This window comes from Triturus cristatus, chromosome 2_2, assembly GCF_964204655.1.
Source record: "Triturus cristatus chromosome 2_2, aTriCri1.1, whole genome shotgun sequence".
In the NCBI taxonomy this organism is placed as follows: domain Eukaryota; kingdom Metazoa; phylum Chordata; class Amphibia; order Caudata; family Salamandridae; genus Triturus; species Triturus cristatus.
This window is the reverse complement of record NC_140582.1, coordinates 69,038,364-69,058,643: the sequence shown is the minus strand read 5'-3', so window position 1 is coordinate 69,058,643 and position 20,280 is coordinate 69,038,364. Positions and strand designations below refer to the sequence as shown.

The 20,280-nt window shown below is 44.1% G+C and overlaps 1 protein-coding gene across 1 annotated transcript in view; it reads left to right on the top strand.

Annotated features, from left to right (window-relative positions):
• LOC146861860 (zinc finger protein 10-like) overlaps nt 1-20,280 on the top strand; it is a 173,277-nt gene that overhangs the window by 90,782 nt on the left and 62,215 nt on the right. The gene's annotated exons all lie outside the window — the stretch shown is intronic.

Genomic DNA, 20,280 nt, shown 5'->3' with positions numbered 1-20,280 from the left:
AGAAAAGGCCCAAGATGAGAGACGTAAAATATGCTTCATAAAGTTGAACAAGTGTGTGTAATACAATCAGTGATATTACAGGACTATGAGTCCGGGTACTGCTATTTACCAGTTACTGGATGATATATAGATTGGGGTACTGCTACGGATGGCTTACCTATGCACAACTATATCCACCCAGCACCAACATGCTAACTCTGAAAAAGTGACTTCCTTTTCCCATCAGAAACGGTTTCTAGCCCCACTGTTCCATGATGTCATTATAAGGCATTCTAAACATGCGCTTTAATTTTTCACCGACTGGCCAGCCCTCAAGTTTGTCATACGACAATGAATTATATAAAATGCTCCTTAGTCACAAGGAAGAGATTTTGAGGAAAACTAACTGTCTGTCCTGTAGGGTGTCTTTTTTATGATCTCTTTTACAGTTTTGTTCTTTTATTTGTAAAATAAAAACACTCTTAGTGATGAGGAAGAGATAGAGGCACCTCAATTGTATGTCTTATACGATGCGTCTTGTATGATATTTTGTATGAAGTTCAAGTAGCTTTCTAGATATACCATGATATTAATTCTACACATTCTTTTAAATGTTTTATCTGTATTTGTGCGCTTTTATGGCTATTTATAGACAAATAAAGCTGCATTGATGATGTCTTCCCTTTATTACATAAGGTTGATCCTTATCTTATGACTGTGAATGTTCCAAAATTTCAGTGGTAGACTTTGACAAGGACCTAAAAGCTTTGGGCAATATGGGCAGTTAACTAAATAAAGAAACATGAATTCATCTAGTTTGAGAAATTTCCTGATCAATCCTACTTCTCAAGATGCTTGGTCTCTTTACTGTTGTTTCTAGAGACACTGTTAAGGATGCAAGTTTGCTACACAACACTGTACTTGACTGACATAATGATTATGCTAAAGAAAATAGTCCTAATAATGAATGTGTAGATCTAGATAATGAATTTCAGAGAGACTAAAAGAGATATAAACTATAATAAAACTAATTGTAAGGGAAAATCAGTATCTGGGGATTTGGCAAATGACAGATTATCATAGATGGACACTGGATTAGTAACAGCATTGTACTTTTGATCGTGAAAAAGAAACTTGGCCTAAGGAATTTAATCTTGTTCAAAGCAATTAAAGGTGAGCTATTACATAGTCTTATTTGGTCTTGTATAAGTTCGCCAACCTAATGTGAGCATTTAACCTTTGCCAGTATCCCTTGTGACATTGGTGCAGGTGGATCAGTGTTGTGCAAGAAGTCTCAATATTGAGAGACTTCTGGGTGGTGTTCTCGGATGTGTTAACACAACTGGACCTCAAAAGCAGGATTCTCACTCCACCTACTACCAAAATACAATTCACCAAGGTGCTAGGGTCAATTAAGCTTGCTTGATTGCTCTAGGGAAGTTAACATTAATGCTTTACAGTGCTGAAAGTAATGAGGTTTATTCCTTTTTGAAGCCATGTGGATGGCCTGAAACAATGTTTTAGATAATAAGACGAACTGCAATTAGGTTATAGATTTTACGATGTGGTGAACGGATGCACTCCATGTTGAGAAACTCGGCACTTTTGAGGCCAATTGAACTTCTACTACTGCGTGACAATTACACAAGTAAATCGGAACCTTCTGATTTACCTTGGCCCTTTCATTCAAAAGCAATAGAATAAAAGAAATAGATTTGAGACCGATCCTTTAAGAAGTTGCCATTCGCCCACTCTCTGCCCTAGGAGCCCACAGGCCTATTGTTATCATTTGAACTACCCAGTCATTGGTTGTTGGCGGTGCCCCTTATACAGTCCTGAGGAAGACCCCCTTGTAAGGATCAAGGTCACCTACGCATAGCTGGGGTCGAAACTTCGACATTGTTTTGTTTCTATGTCAGTGTGGTCAACAGTGCTTTTTCAATGTGCCTATTTAGTAATCACAATGGCAGAAAATGTGTTCATATCCAACTGTTAGGCTGAACAAACCTTTCCCTTGTAAATATTATTGTTGATGTATGTATTGTCACTATCTTTCCTTTCCCATCCAACCCTCACTTCACACACAACATTTCCCTTTTCCCTTCTTCACATTCGGGGCACTCTAGCTGTACTTAATTTCCAGATGTTTGCTGGATTTTGAACATTCGCAGTGATGTTAAATATGAATAAATAATATTGAGCAGAAATTTACGGTATAAGTAATTTAATGAATGTGGTTGCATAAATATTTCTCTTATTTGGAAAAAAGTAAAGCAAGCAGTATTTACCACATAGCCTTCCTAACACATATAGGATTAGGGCAGTAGTGAATAGAATCTATTTTTGTATATCATATTTTATTGAAGTTTAATTCTAAACCGATATAACATAGTCCAGTGCATCCCTCCTCACTAACCCCGCTACGTCTGTGGTTGCATATCTCCATACATCTTAGGCACTAGCCACTGTGGAGGTGTTCAGTGTAACATGTAGGCTTAAAAGAACAATATAAAGCTGTCCAGTAAACTTCCCTGTTATCCCCTCCCCCTTCATACACCACTCTCGCTTCATCAGATGTAGCGCAAAAGTCCCCCAGGCGTACAATACTTGCCTCCATGAATGCCCTTTCGCAGGTACTTTATTCTACTGCAGCTTTATCTGATCTCATCCCTAGTGGCTGGGCATAACCAGGGATTGATCTGCCCATTGTCATGGAGGTAAGGTATGTCATGAGAGGGGACCAGATTTTCTAGGAACTTTTAATTATCCTCGCTTCGATTGTATGTCAGTTTCTCCAGTGTTATAGTGTACACAGATTGCACACCCATAGCTCTGGTGGTGACACCACTTTTTGTTTTTCCAATAAAGCATAATCAGCCTCTTGGCTGCTCTTAGAAGTGAGCCTTATAGTACCCTGCTTTTGGTCTTATTTTCCCTTCCACCGCGCCCCAAAGCAGTAAATGGAATCAGGATAGGTTCTCTGTAGTGTAGTCTTCAGGACAGAGCCTATATGGGTGCCATAACCCCTGTATCCCTGGACAGGTCCACCAGATGTGAAGTTATGTACCTCTATCTATCCCACATCTCCAGCACCGGTCTAACATATTGGGGTACATAGTTTTGAGTTTATTAGGTGTCAAGTACCACTGCATCAGTAGTTTATATTCTGCCTCTATGTTGCAGGCACGCAAAGTTTTTAGGTCTCGCCTAGCGACGCAGCGCGAAGCGCTGTCGCTAGCGAGATCTTTTGTTGTCGACTTTCGTTTGGAAGTGGGACAGGAGATGTGCACTTTCCTCCGGACAGGCGAAGTGCACGCGCATGCCGTCTGTTATCTGCCGATGCACACTCCCACCACGCTCACCTGGACACCCGACAGGAGATGTGCACTTTCCCCCCGGACAGCACATGTGCACGCTTACGCCGTCTGTTGTCTGCCAATGCGCGCTCCCACCGCGCTCGCCTATACAGCCCGACGCCACACAGACACGCTCGCACCACTTGCCGGATGCAGCATTTGATTTGCTTTAACATAAAAGCCGTCCCGAAGCTGCTCCGGCCTAACCACATCCCTTAATTTAGGCCAATAAGCCACTGTTGGTGGATTTGGTGCTCCCGATAAGCACAGATACAAGACAATACAACATCACGTCATTGTAGCGGTCCAGACACTACCGCTCAACAACCGTTCAAATAGCCTCAAATCACAGTCTCAACCACATCACCAATCTTAACGCACCCCATCTAATGGGCTCAAACGCCAACTCCTTCCTTTGACGTCTTCACTACCCACGTTGACCCCTGGCCCTTTACCACCGTCCAGCTTCCCCAGACCGCGTTTGTGTGGTTACAAAGGATTGTTCACATACTCAACTATTTTATTTCTCCCCCGCGCGATACTCACTACGTCGTTCCAAAGCCTACCAGGGGGAGTCGCATAGGAGGGGAAGAACACGTGCCAGTGCTCCCAACTCATGGGGGATTAAGGACATCCCGAGCTGAGCGCGCATACTCATCAGAACAGGACCCCCGCCCCCATACCAACCAGTGAGCCACCATTACTGTGCTCGGCCGATCTTCACATCTGCCCAGTACGCGCACACAGAATCACGCACCTGCCGGTCTCACCCAACTGCTCCAGCTGTATCTGGGTGAAATGTCTCGCAAGCCGGTCACTGCCCGGATAAAAGCATTTAACTTTCAGTTATCACGCGTGCGTAGTGATAGAAGTTGAGCTGAGAGACATCACGTATGTAAGTAAATTCTACAGAAAACTGCGCGGGCACATTGAGAAAGTGAAACTGCATGAGGCTTAAAACAGCTGACGCGCATGCGCAGTGAACAAAGTCTTACTCTGCACGTCTGGCGCATAGCAGTTTCCATTTGGTTCCCAGTACTTCTAATTCAGTGTTTCCCAAACCAATGCTGTGCGCGTGTTATACTGCGCTGAATTGACATGGTGTGGAAGAGGATTTCGAGACCCCAGTGTATGGTAGCTCGGTGTGTCTAGAAGGGTCTGTGATAGCGTGGTGAGTCTGTGGCATGCCGGTCAAGTCTCGTCGGTGTGTCTGGATGCAGCTTGCTGTGCCCGGTTGTGAGTGAGTGCCTCCGGGGCGTCTGTGTTAGTTTGTGAGACCAGTTGTTGGGATGCGTTTGCCGGTGTGATTGTCATGTGAGTGCAATGCCTGGCTGTGTGTGTGCTCGCCTGCCTGTGAGTGTGTGTGTGTGAAGCAGCGTGTGAGAGCCCTGGCTATGCCAAGCTGTAGGTTTGTCTGTGTGTGTGTATATATGTGTGTGTACAACCATGAGTCCGTGTGTGTTCAAAATGTAGGTGTGTCAACGTATGTGCAAGCATGAGTCAGTCAGTGTATGTGAAGTTGTGGGTGCGTGCATGAGCGCGTCGGTGGGAGGTGGTGTGGGCTAGAAATCGCAGTTTGTGGGCATGGAAAAACTCAGTAAAACATTGTACAGTCATTGCTTTTAAAAATAAATAGCACATTACACACGAATACATGCGCCCCCGCCCCCATGACGCCCTTATGGCAGTACACTCCTAGTGGGTCCTGGACCCCATGGTCACAATATCCACTTCCTATACCAGATACAGTATAAAAGGATGTCATTTTAAATAAGGGAGGCCTATGGGCTTTTCATTTCATTAATAACAAGCATTTGCAATGCAATAGGTCTCCCATTTATGCAAGTTTGAGCAATTGACATTATTAATGCCAATACATTTTATTTATGTTTTGGTTTTTAAAACATAAATAAAAGGCATTGTCATTTAAGCTGCCAATAGCTTAAACTCATGTAAAGGCGAGACCTTTTGCATTGCAAATGCTTGTTGCAGAAATTCTGCCAGTGTACAGTCCAGTTTGTCCCCAAATATGTGAAAGCACTCTGTTTGCCATGCTGTTTGGTATGACCATTTCGGTCTGTTAGTCTCCTTTGTGAGAATCTTATATAATGTCCCTAATAAAACTCTGAGACATGGTGTAGGTGCCCCGAAACTTCTCGAATTGAGTAAGGGGCCAGTTGCTTCCTCTTTAATCCCTTGGTGCCTAACCCAGTGCCTGATGTGACCGTATTGTAGTCGTTCCACTTGGTTCACCTTGAACTGTCTTTTACAGTCCACAAAGAACTTGATTATCCCTTTGGAAAATCTGTCTTGTACCATAAGGCAACCTCCTTGTTTCCAAGGCTTAAAACCCCCGGTGTCCAGTCCTGGGGTGAAACTCACATTTGCATGTATGGGCGTGTATGGTGCAAACGTGATGGAGAGTCCCAGCCTGTAGAATACATTATCCCATATCTCCAGGGTCGTTCTGGTGACATCTGAGACATATAGTAATATGGGCCTGTGTTGCCTGAGTAGCCAAGGGATATCACAGACATCCCTGCCTGCTACTACCCTGTCCATAAAAAGCCAGGGTTTTTCGGTTTCACGCACCAACCATTCAACTATTATCCAAAGGTGTGTAGACTATTGGTATTTGAGTATGTTCGGAAGTGCTAGGCCACCCTTCTTTAGGGGAGCCATTAATATTTTTTTACTAAGCTTGGCTTTTCCCCTTTCTTCACACAAATTGACAATATAATTTTGCAGTGAAGACTGTTCCTGTCTTGGTATGGCTGTAGTAAGAGTTTGTAAGAAGTAGAGTACCCTCAGGTCGTATGTTCATTTGAATACATTTTTAAAAAAAGTGATTTGAAAATAAGCTTACAGGGTTCTTCGTATCTAAAACATGGATGCTTCACAAGGTACACCCACTTAAATGTCTTATACGTCCTTAATTGTAGGCACTGTATGAGGTAGCTATATTAAATGACGGGTTGAAGGCAATTAGCTCCTTGCTTGTACACATTGCTTCAAGATGGGAATCTCGTGTTTTTTGGGATGTAGTGGGTATACCATGCTAGAATAGGAGAGTCTGAATTGCTAATGCAAAACCCAGAATAGAACACCCATTCAAATGTTATCACATTGTTTGGCTATGGAAGAATAACAGGGTTCAGTAAGAGAGCCTTCTATTTAAGGCATTAACGTAGAGGAATTGTAAGGACCTTAAGATGCTTTTTAATTATTAAGGAATATAGACAATGTCCCAGATTGCATTCTGAAGCTGAAATTTGCCAGGGATTTAGTAGAAAGCTTGAAATGGGAAAATCTTACGGGGAGTCTCCTTCCACCATTTATTAAGGGGTTTTGAGGTCCATATTATCTCAATTTCTGAGGTATTTTGTTTTGGAATATGATGGCTGTGGTAATGTGTTTCTCAACAAAATTGAATCTTGTGAATTAAAAAGAAGAATAAAACCGAATGCAGCTTAGCTCATGTACTCCCTAACCTGTAGTTTGTCTTCAAACTGGGAGACATTTACTAGGAGTGTACATTTTGATGAATTGAATTTACTTTACTTCTATATCCTATGCCATCTTATGTGAGTGGTGAAAAATGTATTCAATCGGTCTTAGTTTACTGCGGGAAGACTTTAACTTAAATCACATAGGAGAGTATTATGAATTTCTTAAAAAATGCATGTGTAAGTTAAGGTCAATCAATATCATTGTCAATTTTGAATCTCTACAACTTGGCGTCTCACATAAGCCAATTAAAAGCTACAAGAATAGATTCATTATAGAGTATGCAGTATTAACCGCTTTCTTCCATATGGCATTTGGGCAAACTAATGAATGACAGATGTGGTACGACACGGAAGCCTTCCCGGGGAAATTTGGACCTTTCCTTAACGCAGCACAAAATAAGGTCTTTAGACTTTTATTTCAGCTTCCCCAGAGTGCATCTCCCTCTCAGATCTGACTAGAATTTGGGCTAATAAATCAAAAACTAGTACAAACAGGTGCACTGATCAAATACATGTAATTAACAAGAGCTTCCGATGGGAATACACAATGGGCCAGATGTAGCAAACCAAATTGCGATCGCAAACGTTTGCGATCGCAATTCAGCTGTGTGCAATGTTGGAAGGCAAAATTGCGATTCCTTATTTTGCGCAAGCATTTTTGCGATTCCCTAAATGCTATGCTAGTAGGCATCGCAAATTGCGATATTGCCTTAAGGAATCTCAAATTACCACCAACTTCAATGTTGGTGGTAATTTGCAATTTCCTTTAAAAAAGCACTTTTTTGCTTTTTTCAAAGTGCACATTTCAGGGGTGCAACAGGGTGTCCTTTTGGAACCCTTGCACCCCTGAAATTGCGCACGCAATTTGCGAGTACCTATTGGGTACTCGCAAATTGCGTGCCCAATTCCCATTCATTCCTATGGGCCTCTAGGCCCATAGGAATGAATGGGAAGGTATTCCTTGATTTCAAATCACAATTTGCAATTCGCAATTAAGGAATAATAAGGAATCGCAGTTATCATTGCGATTCCTACATACATTCCATTTTGCGAGTCCTTAATAGCGATTTGCTAAAAATCGCTATTAAGGACTCGCAAAACTGATTTTACCTACATCTGGCCCTATGAGCCCTAATATGAAATGAAATTCAAAACAACATGCACCAAAATTCAAACAACTGGGCTAAATCTCTTAAAACAGCAGTAATAACGCTGAAAGCAAAAGAGCTATGGGACATGGCACTTCCACACGACTCCTTTAAATGCAACCGCAAGCTTTGAACACAAAGTGAAGACTTTGCTCACTATTTGAAGAAAGATTAACTCACATTTTATCAATCTGCCCTATCTTATTAACGGAAAGAACAATTTTATTGAAAAGATTTTCTAATATGTATGATATCAGATCATATTAGCATGCTTTACTATTTTGCATGAGCGGGGATTCACAACAAACAATAGGGGCTTTCATATAGTTTTATCTCAAAGCAGAACGCCTATTGACCGCAAAAAGTCTGATGATGTAACATAATGACGGCTCCTCAGTGATTTATTTAAATATAGCTCAATATGAACTCCAGTGATTCTAAAGGAAATTGTTGAAATTCGAGTTATAACATAGTAGTTCACATCTCAGCGTTTTTACCTGTGCAATATTTTATGGTTTTAAATAGCTGAATAAAATTACCTTTATAGTGAATGACGGATTGAGGGTAAAATGTATGCATTTTTTCCAGTATGCTCAAAAAGTCATGTTTGGTACCTTAACCGTCTTTGGCTAGCCATAAATTTAGATTACGTAATCTCAATATAGAAATTATGTTTTATCTATTTTATACATATCCAGTTTTATTTGGTTTAAGGTAATGATATTTGAAATCTTTATTCAGAGAACATGGCATTTGGTCTCCAAATACAGAACTTCTATTCTGTCTGAAAGGTACACTCTCAATGAACTGGGCAAAAAGATTGACGTTCTGGGACCATGCTTATGTAAGAGTAGATTTAGTAGAATTGATTTGATCATTGTGGTGGTGACTAAACCTTTTTCCTGTATCTATGCACATCCTCATTGTCCACACCTTTGAATGTAAGTGATGTACTAGCATATAAGAAATACATATAAGTATGTGCCAGTCATCACTATAAAAATGTTTTTAAACTACAAAACATAATCATTCATGTGAATCTCCATTGAAAGTACATGAGTAAAATTTAGCTGACAATTATAAGCTTACAATATGAACCAACATTGATTAACTGCAACATGAATGATTGTAAAATATAGTGGGCCACCTTGAACAGAAAGTAACAAAATGTTGATTACCTTCTTTTTGCTTTCTCTCGCTCTCTTGTTCGGCCTGTCTCTCTCTGTGTCTCTCTCATTGTCATTCTTGTGCAGAAAGTAAAAATGACGAATTATTCACCATCACAAATGGAATATATGTTGTTACTACGCATTCCGTTGCAATGCATGCCTTTACCACGCATGCGTTACAACGGAATGAATTCTCCACGCATATCCTTTACCTCGATTATACCTTTACCACGCATTTTTTTTTGGGGGGGGGGGGGCCAAACCCCCTTTTTTCTTTTTTTGCCTTTTTTCTCACGTCTTCGCCGACACTAAAAAAGGACTGAATCGGATGAGGAAGAAGACGTTCCGTGAAGACGTTGCTTGCGTGGTAAAGACGGTCGTGGAAGCAATACGCGTTGTAAAGACGTTTACGAGGTAAGTGTACCGTTGTAAACGTAACGCGTAGAAAAGCCTTCGTGGTAAAGGCTGTTTCCCTCACAAATGCATCTGTTATATAGTATCTTGAAACACAAATATGTTATGTACGCAGGCTAAATTTAGTACCATTCTGCAGGAGAGTAGCCCACTTCCACAACTGAAGGAGTTAATACTTTTGTAGACTCCAGCACGTTTACCTGCACTAAACATTTTTTTTTCTATGCAGAATTCCTCAAACATAAAGTCAAATGTTTACACGTGCAGATATTATATTCACAAAATAAGCTAACCTCATATGTAGGTATAGAGGACTGGGACATAGTTTGATACTATGTGTCAGTGCTTCATTATCCATGTTAACCAACTGACACAAGCTATCAAGTTTACCCAAATACTGGCCATAAACCTCAATAAATGTAGTTGCTAGAAACTAATTTTCACATAAGATCTACAAATGACTGGTTCAAGACGTTTTTTGCAATTAAGGTTGCAATGTGATGGATGTATAATGAACAAACAAGTCAGAGTGAAGTTGCAGCACATCAGCCTGACATAGAAACACCAGGAGTTGCAGCACTCTAGTAACTTTGTGAGGCAGCATTACCCGGGGGGCAGTGAAGATGAGGAGAAGAGTTGGCCTAGCGGCTAGGGCGGTGACCTCGGATCTGGGGAACTGGTTTCGAGTCTCGGTAATGACACTGAACATCCTGTGATTCTGGGCAAATCACTTAATATCAATCAATCAATGAATTTGTAAAGCGCGCTACTCACCCGTAGGGTCTCAAGGCGCTGGGGGGAGGGGGGATCCGCTACTGCTCGAAGAGCCAGGTCTTGAGCTGTTTCCTGAAGGAGAGATGGTTCTGGGTCAGTCGTAGGTGGGTGGGGAGGGAGTTCCATGTCTTGGCCGCCAGGTAGGAGAATATCCCCGTGCCAAATAAAAAAAAATGAATGTGTGTCTTCATGTAACGTAACTGGTGCTATGTAAAGCGCTCTGATACCTGATTGGATTCGGGTCAAGTTTGCGCTATTTAAAACTCTGCAACAAAAAAAAATGCAGCACCGTGAAAGTAATGTCCCATGACAGCGCCACAGGAGCAGCATAAAGCAGGCGAAGCACTATGGAACAACTTAAAATAACTTAGCAGCACCTTGGGATAGCGAAAGCAAGCCGCCCCATAGCACTGCATCTCTCTGAAGGCAGCTTACCTTTGCAGCATCCTGGAAGTAGTGTAAACTAACAACAGTCTGACTGCAGCAATGAGCTGCACTATTGTTGGAGAAGCATTAAGTAGAAGCTGCCTGGGAGCAGTGAATACCTGCAGCAACTGGAGAGACTGAACCCCGGTTCTCCAGCTCCAAAGTTTGCAGCTTAGGCCATACGCTACATCATCTCCCAGATGAAATGAAATGATTAAAATAAAGAAAATATTTTTAATAAAGCATGATTTTAGCATGATGGTGCGTGGTAGCTGTGATTATGCATTTATTACAGTGCTTTGATGTGCATGTCTGTTAAGCTGAAAAGCAGCATTTAATTGGCAATGAGTTCTAGTGGAGGGCAGCAAGTGTTATTAAGTGCAGTCATCAGTAGACGCACAGCACACGCACACACAAACACCAGAACAAGTAATCCTGGTGGTGAGAGTAGACCATCTGTTTTCTTGTTAATTCGTATCTATGAGGAATTAAGTTAGGAAAATTGGCAGTAATTAGTAAAGGAGAATGAAACTGACCTGAACTGCACAGGAGGCATTTACTTGCTCTGAAGCATTAGGCTTCTGAATGTAGTCCGAACGTTAAAGGAAACCTTTCCATGTACGGTATGTTCCAGGACACCAACGATGCCGGTGGCACTATCTTCTTCTATGGGCTGGGAAAAAAGGGGCCGTGAGGTAACATCTAGTGCGCTCACCCTTTGTGCTTGAGTGCCTTACCAGCCTCGTTCTGAGCCACGGTGAGCATCCATGCCCTAGAGAGAAAGGACAGCTGCATGGTCGGTGCCAGGGCAGTCAGGATTTTTCTGTAGGTTCAGGCAGCGGCTGTCTGCCCATGTTGGCCTGCAATCTGTGCTCACAGGAAAAGGAGCAAAGGTAGCCGACTAACTTGTATTCTGGACTTATCACCTGCTGTACCAATGGTGAATTCTTATGGCAGTAAAAATAAAAAATAAAATTGTTTCTACAGTGCTTCCGAGTAGTATATACAAAGATAAACATGAACCGAGCAAAACAAAAATGTGAAGCGTGAAAAGGTAACATACATCTGGGGTTCTAAAGGCAGGTACGTTCATCTTGTGAATCTGGAAAACACAGGGAAGAGAAACGCTGCAGAGATGCGCTGAAGCCTAAACTGATTATAGAGAATTTAGGTGGCGCGCTATGTGTAAAGGACTTATGCGAGCCTGCAGCTATGGTGCACACAGAGTTGCCATCTTTGATGTTCTCCATATAGAAAGCCCTGCCCTTTAAATCTACCAACTTATTTATCTTTTTGGGGCAATGCAAGAGACCCTGCGCATGAATGCGTGTTATATAAACTTTTTATTACAATTATAGGAATTTGCCCCAGTGAAGCAGCGGTGGGCAGGAGGTGATGCTGTGTGTGTGCGCAGGGAGGGCCGGGCCTGGAAGGGTTGAAGCAACACGAGGGCGGGGAAAGGAGCACATTAACACGGGCTCCCCCTTCCCCAAACACTAAACAAAGCCCAGTTCCTCTGCCACCGCTCATGTAAAGTGCTCGCTTGCCGGGCAGCAAACTGACAATATGAGGAGCTGCCACATGTGATCACAATGTGCGTAACATTCAATACTGGAAAAAACATATTGAACTGACCATGTCCACCCTCATCTAAACAACAGTATTAAGCGGTTATGAGATACAACAGGAAGCACCCCGCAATGTTTAAAAACTGTGTTTGGGTGAGAGGGTAGTGGGAGGGCAGGAGCAGCGACTAGCGTAAAGCAACTTTAAAAAAAAAAAAAATTGCTAAAACATAGCCAAGGAAAGTAAGAGTAAGGAGAGTCTGCGCGGGGCCGGTGCTCCTTAGTCTTGACTGGAGGTGACGTATCGGCTGTGTGAATGATTTAGGGGGTGACATAAAAGAGCAACGCAGCAGTGTACCAATAGTAAGTAGCAGGCGGGAATAAAGTGGTTTTGTTGAATACAACCGGTCTTGCAGACAACGCATGTGCGCTGTCTAGGCTCGACCTAAAAAGGGTCTTTAGAAAGTGGACCTAGAAAACAGGATTTAGTTTGAAAAAAGTCACCAGGATACCATTAAGCATAGGTGTCCTTGAATTTTTTGCATGCTGTGCTTGCAGTACTGTTTTCTACTGCTTCAATTTCCAATATTTCCACTTCAGGCACCGACTAGAAACAAGATGTTCAATTTTTGTTTGCATCTCGCAACTATGTCATATTAACTTAATTTTCGTATTGTATACTTTTAATTTCTTGCCTCTTTCATATTTTTTTAACTTTGCATGTGTATAATGGATTTGATGTGTGATGAGAAAGTAATTTGAATCTGAATCTTTTCTGATAAATCAAACTCCGATTGGTCTACAGCGACTCCTAACTGCATTTTCGTCATACTGCAAAGCAAATAAATTGAAAATAAACACAACAAAAACAAAGATGATGGTAATCTCCAGACAAACGAAGAGAAGAGGTTTATGGCAAGTTGACGGTAAATCCATCGAGACAGTCTCAACTTACAAGTACCTTGGTGTATGGATCGAACATAAAGGAAGGCAGTCCACACACATCACAGCGATGCACGGCCTAGCACAATCCTTGGAGGTTGCCTTCTGCAGAGCAAGGAAATCCATGTGCTCACCTGACCTCACCCCTTTAATCCAAGCAATGGGGGCAAAATTTCTACCTTCCATCTCCCATGGAGCTATTGCCTTTAAAGATAAGATGTCATTGTGGGTGGATAGAGCTCAATCTGCCTTCTTCCATAAAGTTTTTCTCTTACCCTCTTCCACTCTGAATATGCAAATTCGTAAAGAATTCAACTTGACATCTCAAAAGCTGATACTCAAAGCACAATTCATAGCATTCTGTCTCAAGGCCAAACAAGCACGGTAAAACTCATAAAAAATTACATCTGGCTAATGAGAAACAAACCCGGGTCAACATGGCACAATTTTCTTACTCACTCTGTTGAAATATTGGAAGCCTGTGAAATATGGGCCACCCCCATACCCATACCGGCGGCAGCAAAACTCTTAATAAAAAAGGCAAAAATAATGTCAGAGATCAATGATGCAACAAGCTTAAAAAAACTCCAGCACGGAAACTGGGCTCTAAAACGATACAATAGCAGAGGCTTACCACACTATCTGTCGTCCCCCATAAAGCCAACAATGAAGTGCCAACTAATGAGGCTACGATTCGGCTTGATCCCTCTATTGACATACAAGTATGGGCAAGGTTACAAAGAAATGTAATCCATGCAGTGCCGCGCTTGTGGGGGAGAAGAAGAAATGTTAACTAACTTATTATGTATTAAGAACTTATTGGGTACGACACATCTGGCGCATTTTAAACATTCGGACATGTCAGGACGCTCTGGTGGAATGTTTGAAAGGTGATTCAGCACAGTTGTTGACACGCCTTATGAAATTTCTGATGGCTGCAGTCGTCACTCGTCGCTTCCTCCTCGAGTGATCGCTCCCCTGCCTGCGCTCTCTGTGCAACGTGGTATCGTTATTTCAAAGCTGCACTGTTTGGCGATTTTAAAGCGTGTGCATTTCTTTGCCATTACTCGCTCATTTTAAGTAGACCTGTGCATTGTTTGTGTGAGCCCCCGGCGCCCTGCTCTGCCCTCCCCTCCATTTTGAGCTTGTTGTTGTTGTTGTGCTCCGTCCCTTGAGCCCGCCACGCCTCCCAGCTGAGCCGCCCTCCCACTAGCATTAAAGCGCGTCCTCTGACCACGCAGCGCTGTGATTCACTCGTCGCTTCCTCCTCGAGTGATCGCTCCCCTGCCTGCGCTCTCTGTGCAACGTGGTATCGTTATTTCAAAGCTGCACTGTTTGGCGATTTTAAAGCGTGTGCATTTCTTTGCCATTACTCGCTCATTTTAAGTAGACCTGTGCATTGTTTGTGTGAGCCCCCGGCGCCCTGCTCTGCCCTCCCCTCCATTTTGAGCTTGTTGTTGTTGTTGTGCTCCGTCCCTTGAGCCCGCCACGCCTCCCAGCTGAGCCGCCCTCCCACTAGCATTAAAGCGCGTCCTCTGACCACGCAGCGCTGTGATTCACTCGACGCTTCCTCCTCGAGTGATCGCTCCCCTGCCTGCGCTCTCTGTGCAACGTGGTATCGTTATTTCAAAGCTGCACTGTTTGGCGATTTTAAAGCGTGCGCATTTCTTTGCCATTACTCGCTCATTTTAAGTAGACCTGTGCATTGTTTGTGTGAGCCCCCGGCGCCCTGCTCTGCCCTCCCCTCCATTTTGAGCTTGTTGTTGTTGTTGTGCTCCGTCCCTTGAGCCCGCCACGCCTCCCAGCTGAGCCGCCCTCCCACTAGCATTAAAGCGCGTCCTCTGACCACGCAGCGCTGTGATTCACTCGTCGCTTCCTCCTCGAGTGATCGCTCCCCTGCCTGTGCTCTCTGTGCAACGTGGTATCGTTATTTCAAAGCTGCACTGTTTGGCGATTTTAAAGCGTGTGCATTTCTTTGCCATTACTCGCTCATTTTAAGTAGACCTGTGCATTGTTTGTGTGAGCCCCCGGCGCCCTGCTCTGCCCTCCCCTCCATTTTGAGCTTGTTGTTGTTGTTGTGCTCCGTCCCTTGAGCCCGCCACGCCTCCCAGCTGAGCCGCCCTCGCCCCTCCCCCTCCACTCTCCATATATGACAGTAGTTCCCGCGCGCAGCGTTTACGCGCAGCGCCCGCGCCCAACCCGCGCCGAAGGTGCGCCAAAGGTAAGCCCGTCTACGCCCGTCCGCGCCTGGACCGCGCCCAGCGCCAGACCCCCTGCCCCTCGCGCTGCGCTGCCCTCCCGCATCACCTACGATGCCGCCACCCTCCTAGCCCTCAACCCCGGTCGCGCCCCCAACTGCGTCCAAGCCGCTCCTGGACACACTCATGGACCTTTCTCCTGCTACTCCTGCAAATTCAGCGGCACCGACAACATCTCCGCTACGTCCACACCACAGATTCCCGACCCCAACCACCTACAATGCATCCTTCTCAACACCCGCTCGGTCCACAGGCACACCATTGACCTATGGAACCTACTAGACACCATCTCTCCAGACGTCGCCTTCCTAACAGAAACATGGATAAACGCTTCCTCCGCCCCAGACATCACCATTGCCATCCCTGAAGAATATAAGATCACACGCAAGGACCGTACCAGCCACACAGGAGGAGGCATCGCCATCGTCCATAAAAAATCTATCCGCATCTCAACCAGCTCTGACGCCAACCTCGCCAACTCCGAACACCTTCACTTCCAGATCCACATCGACCCCAAGACCACACTCAGAGGCACCCTCCTCTACAGACCACCAGGACCCCGCGCAAAATTCAGTGAAGACATCACGGACTTCATCACTCCACACGCGCTCCCCTCCAAAGACTACATCCTTCTGGGAGACCTCAACTTTCACCTTGAAAAGACCAACGACCGCAACTCCACCACCCTGCTGGACAACCTCGCCAACCTCGGACTTAAACAACTAGTCACTTCCCCCACCCACATCGCAGGGCACACACTCGACCCCATCTTCACCTCCAGCAACCATGTCTCCTTCAGCCACACTACGGATCTCCTCTGGACTGACCACAGCTGCGTTCACTTCACCTACAACAAGCCAAAACCCACCAACCACCTCCAACCAACTCTGCAAAGAAACTGGAACAAAATCACCACCGACCAGATCTCCGCATCGCTCCTTCTAAACACCCCAGCCCACTCTTCTAACCCAAACCAAGCCGCCGCCAACTTCACCCTATGGCTATCCAACACCGCCGACACCCTAGCACCACTGAAAAAACGTCAAAGCAAACCTGGCAGCAAGAAGGCCTCATGGTTCAACGATGATCTTAAGAAGTCCAAGAAACTCTGCCGCTCCCTTGAAAAGGCCTGGAAAAAAGACCCATCCACTAGCACCAAGGACGCCTTCAAAAACGCCACCCGCACACACCACCAACTAATCCGAAAGGCCAAGAAAACAGCATTCAAGGATCGACTTGACAACAACGCCCACAACAGCAAGGAACTTTTCAACATCGTCAAAGAATTCTCCAACCCCTCAGCCAACTCCAACGACATCACCCCCTCTCAAGCCCTCTGCGACTCCCTAGCCTCATTCTTCCACAACAAGATTGCAGACATTCACAACAGCTTCGACAACCAACCCGGAGACCAACCCACCCAACCATTTGCTGAACATTCTCCCCCCGTAAACACCCTCAACGACTGGAACCCAATCTCCACTGAGGACACAATCCGCCTGATGAATTCCATCCACTCAGGATCCCCCACAGACCCATGTCCTCACCACATCTTCAACAAAGCAGACTCCGTCATAGCACCGCACCTCCGAGACGTCATCAACTGCTCCTTCAACTCCGCCACCATCCCGGAAAACTGGAAACACGCTGAACTCACCGCCCTTCTGAAAAAACCCACAGCGGACCCCACCGAACTCAAAAACTACCGCCCCATTTCGCTCCTTCCATTCCCGGCCAAAGTCATCGAGAAAGCCGTCAACAACCAGCTCGCCACCTTCCTCGAAGCCAACAAATCCCTCGACTCCTCACAATCTGGCTTCCGAGCAAAACACAGCACTGAGACCGCCCTAATCGCAGCAACAGACGACATTCGAACTCTATTGGACAATGGAGACACAGTCGCCCTCATCCTCCTCGACCTCTCTGCAGCATTCGACACAGTCTGCCACAGCACCCTGTTACAACGCCTCAATAACATCGGAATACAAGGAAAAGCACTTGAATGGATCACCTCTTTCCTCTCCGGAAGAACCCAGAGAGTCCGCCTCCCACCATTCAAGTCCGAGGCCACTGAAGTCATCTGTGGCGTACCACAAGGATCATCACTCAGCCCCACCCTCTTCAACGTCTACATGAGCCCCCTCGCGGCCATCGCCCGCCAACACAACCTCAACATCATCTCTTACGCGGATGACACTCAACTAATCCTTTCTCTCACCAATGACCCCAGCACCGCCAAAACTAACCTACACGAAGGAATGAAAGAAGTTGCCGAATGGATGAAACAAAGCCGTCTAAAACTGAACTCAAACAAAACAGAAGTCCTCATCTTAGGTACATCCCCCTCTGCATGGGACGACTCCTGGTGGCCGGAAGCCCTTGGAAAAGCACCCATCCCGACAGACCACGCACGGAACCTAGGCGTCATCCTGGATTCTTCACTCTCAATGAACAGACAAGTCAGCGCCGTATCCTCATCCTGCTTCAACATTCTTCGCATGCTCAGAAAAACATTTCGCTGGATCCCCACCGAAACAAGGAAAACAGCCACCCATGCTCTAGTCACGAGCCGACTGGACTATGGAAACACCCTCTACGCAGGTACTACCGCTAAACTCCAGAAGAAACTCCAACGAATCCAAAACGCCTCAGCCAGGATCATATTAGACATCCCGCGCAACGAACACATCTCCAGTCACCTGAAAGACCTCCACTGGCTACCCGTCAATAAGAGAATCACTTTCCGACTGCTAACTCACGCACACAAATCACTCTACGACATCGGACCAGAATGCCTCAACTCACGACTGTCCTTCTACACCCCCTCCCGCCAACTACGTTCTTCCAACCAAGCCCTCGCCACTGTACCTCGCATCAACAGGACCACCATGGGAGGCAGATCCTTCTCATACCTGGCTGCTAAAACATGGAACTCACTCCCCGCTTACCTTCGCCTCACCCAGAACCACCTGGCATTCAGAAAACAACTTAAAACGTGGATATTTGACAAGTAATCCTCCTCCCCTTTCTAAGCGCCTTGAGACCCTCTGGGTATGTAGTGCGCTATATAAATTCTCTGACTTGACTTGACTTGACTTGACATTCTGGCCTCCGAAAAATCCATAGAACCATAAAGTTCATTCCACCATTATCAGTTTTAATCCTTTTTAATGTAAATGCCTACATTTTTTAAATTGAAACTTATGCACTTTATTCTGTATCTCAGTATTTGCGATTGCAATGATTTTAATTAATTGTGCAATAAAATTCTGTTCTATTCTATCCTACTGTTTTCTACTGCCTCAATTTCCAATATTTCCACTTGAGGCACCGACTAGAAACAAGATGTTCAATTTTTGTTTGCATCTCGCAACTATGTCATATTAACTTAATTTTCGTATTGTAAATTTTTAATTTCTTACCTATTTCATATTTTCTTGACTTTGCACTTGTATAATGGATTTGATCTGTGATGAGAAAGTAATTTGAATCTGAATCTTTTCTGATAAATATCAGTCTTAGTCGTATTCGGAATTGAACAAAAATGTGATTTTTAAATGGAAAAAAATAAAAATATGAAGGATGATGGCATTTTAGACGATTAAAAAGATGAATGTGTAATTCTCAAATGATCTGGAGCAATTGTAGAGACAGCAAAGGTCTCCTGTGCTTTCACCCTCAGCTGTTAGTGGAGTTTGTAACATTATTCCTTAATACTCCTGGATTATCATGACCAGAAAGATTTTTCCAGTTCTCTGTTTAGTCATGTGGAGCAGAATGGCAATAAATACATCAGGGAAAAAGGCCCAGATGATTCAACAAAATAGTGCCTAATATCCAGCTCACGTCCAAGTGGAATATTTTTATACTCTTGCTTCAGATGGAGGTCTTTATTTTGAAAAGCAGAGGACAAAGAAAGATCAAGAAATCCAGGTAGTGAATTGCTTGCAAGAGTCATCAGTTTACATAATTATTTTGTTGAGTCCAGTTGGAGGTAATTGGGCTCTCTGGTAAATGATCAGCGTTGTGTGATACACTGGTCTCTTTTGAAGTTTTATGAAACCTCATGAATCTAACCCTCTTACCAGTAAGCCACACAACCAGGGCCAACAGCCTTGGCAATCTTTGTCATACCAGCCCCCATACTACACTGAGCGGATTCATCAAGTGAGCCCAACCATCTCAAGGGGGCTTGGGAGAGAGGAAGTCAGTCGGAAATGAAAACACACAACTTACGGACTGAAGGGTAAAAACCTTTAGAGCACAGAACCTGAATCTCACAGAGCACCACATATTCACTTATCCAATGATGGCGAGTGCACAGGTTTTGATGAATAAAGGAAAGGATAATAAAAAGTATGGAAGTGAGAATTTAAGAATGTGAAGAATAATTAGAAACATTGAAAACAAAGTGCATTAAAAATTACTAAACCATTGCAACTGTGAAAAGCTTTTGGTAAATAAATGTTCATGACAATGTGCACAATTCAAACCTTAATGTTCTGACTCGAATAAATGTGGCTCTAATTGTGTTGGTCTGTGTGTGCATGGAGGATTTTCGGTATGCTGCTCTGTCTGCTTGTAAATGTGTGTATGTTTATCGTATGTCTTTCTATGTATACATGCACTTTACAAACGTGAAACGTGTTGCCTTTGTCTGTGCTTGTCTTTTTTTCCTGCTATGCCTAACATCACTAACTTGCTCATGAGGCCTTTTCAAGACAGTAGCTCGCCAATGGC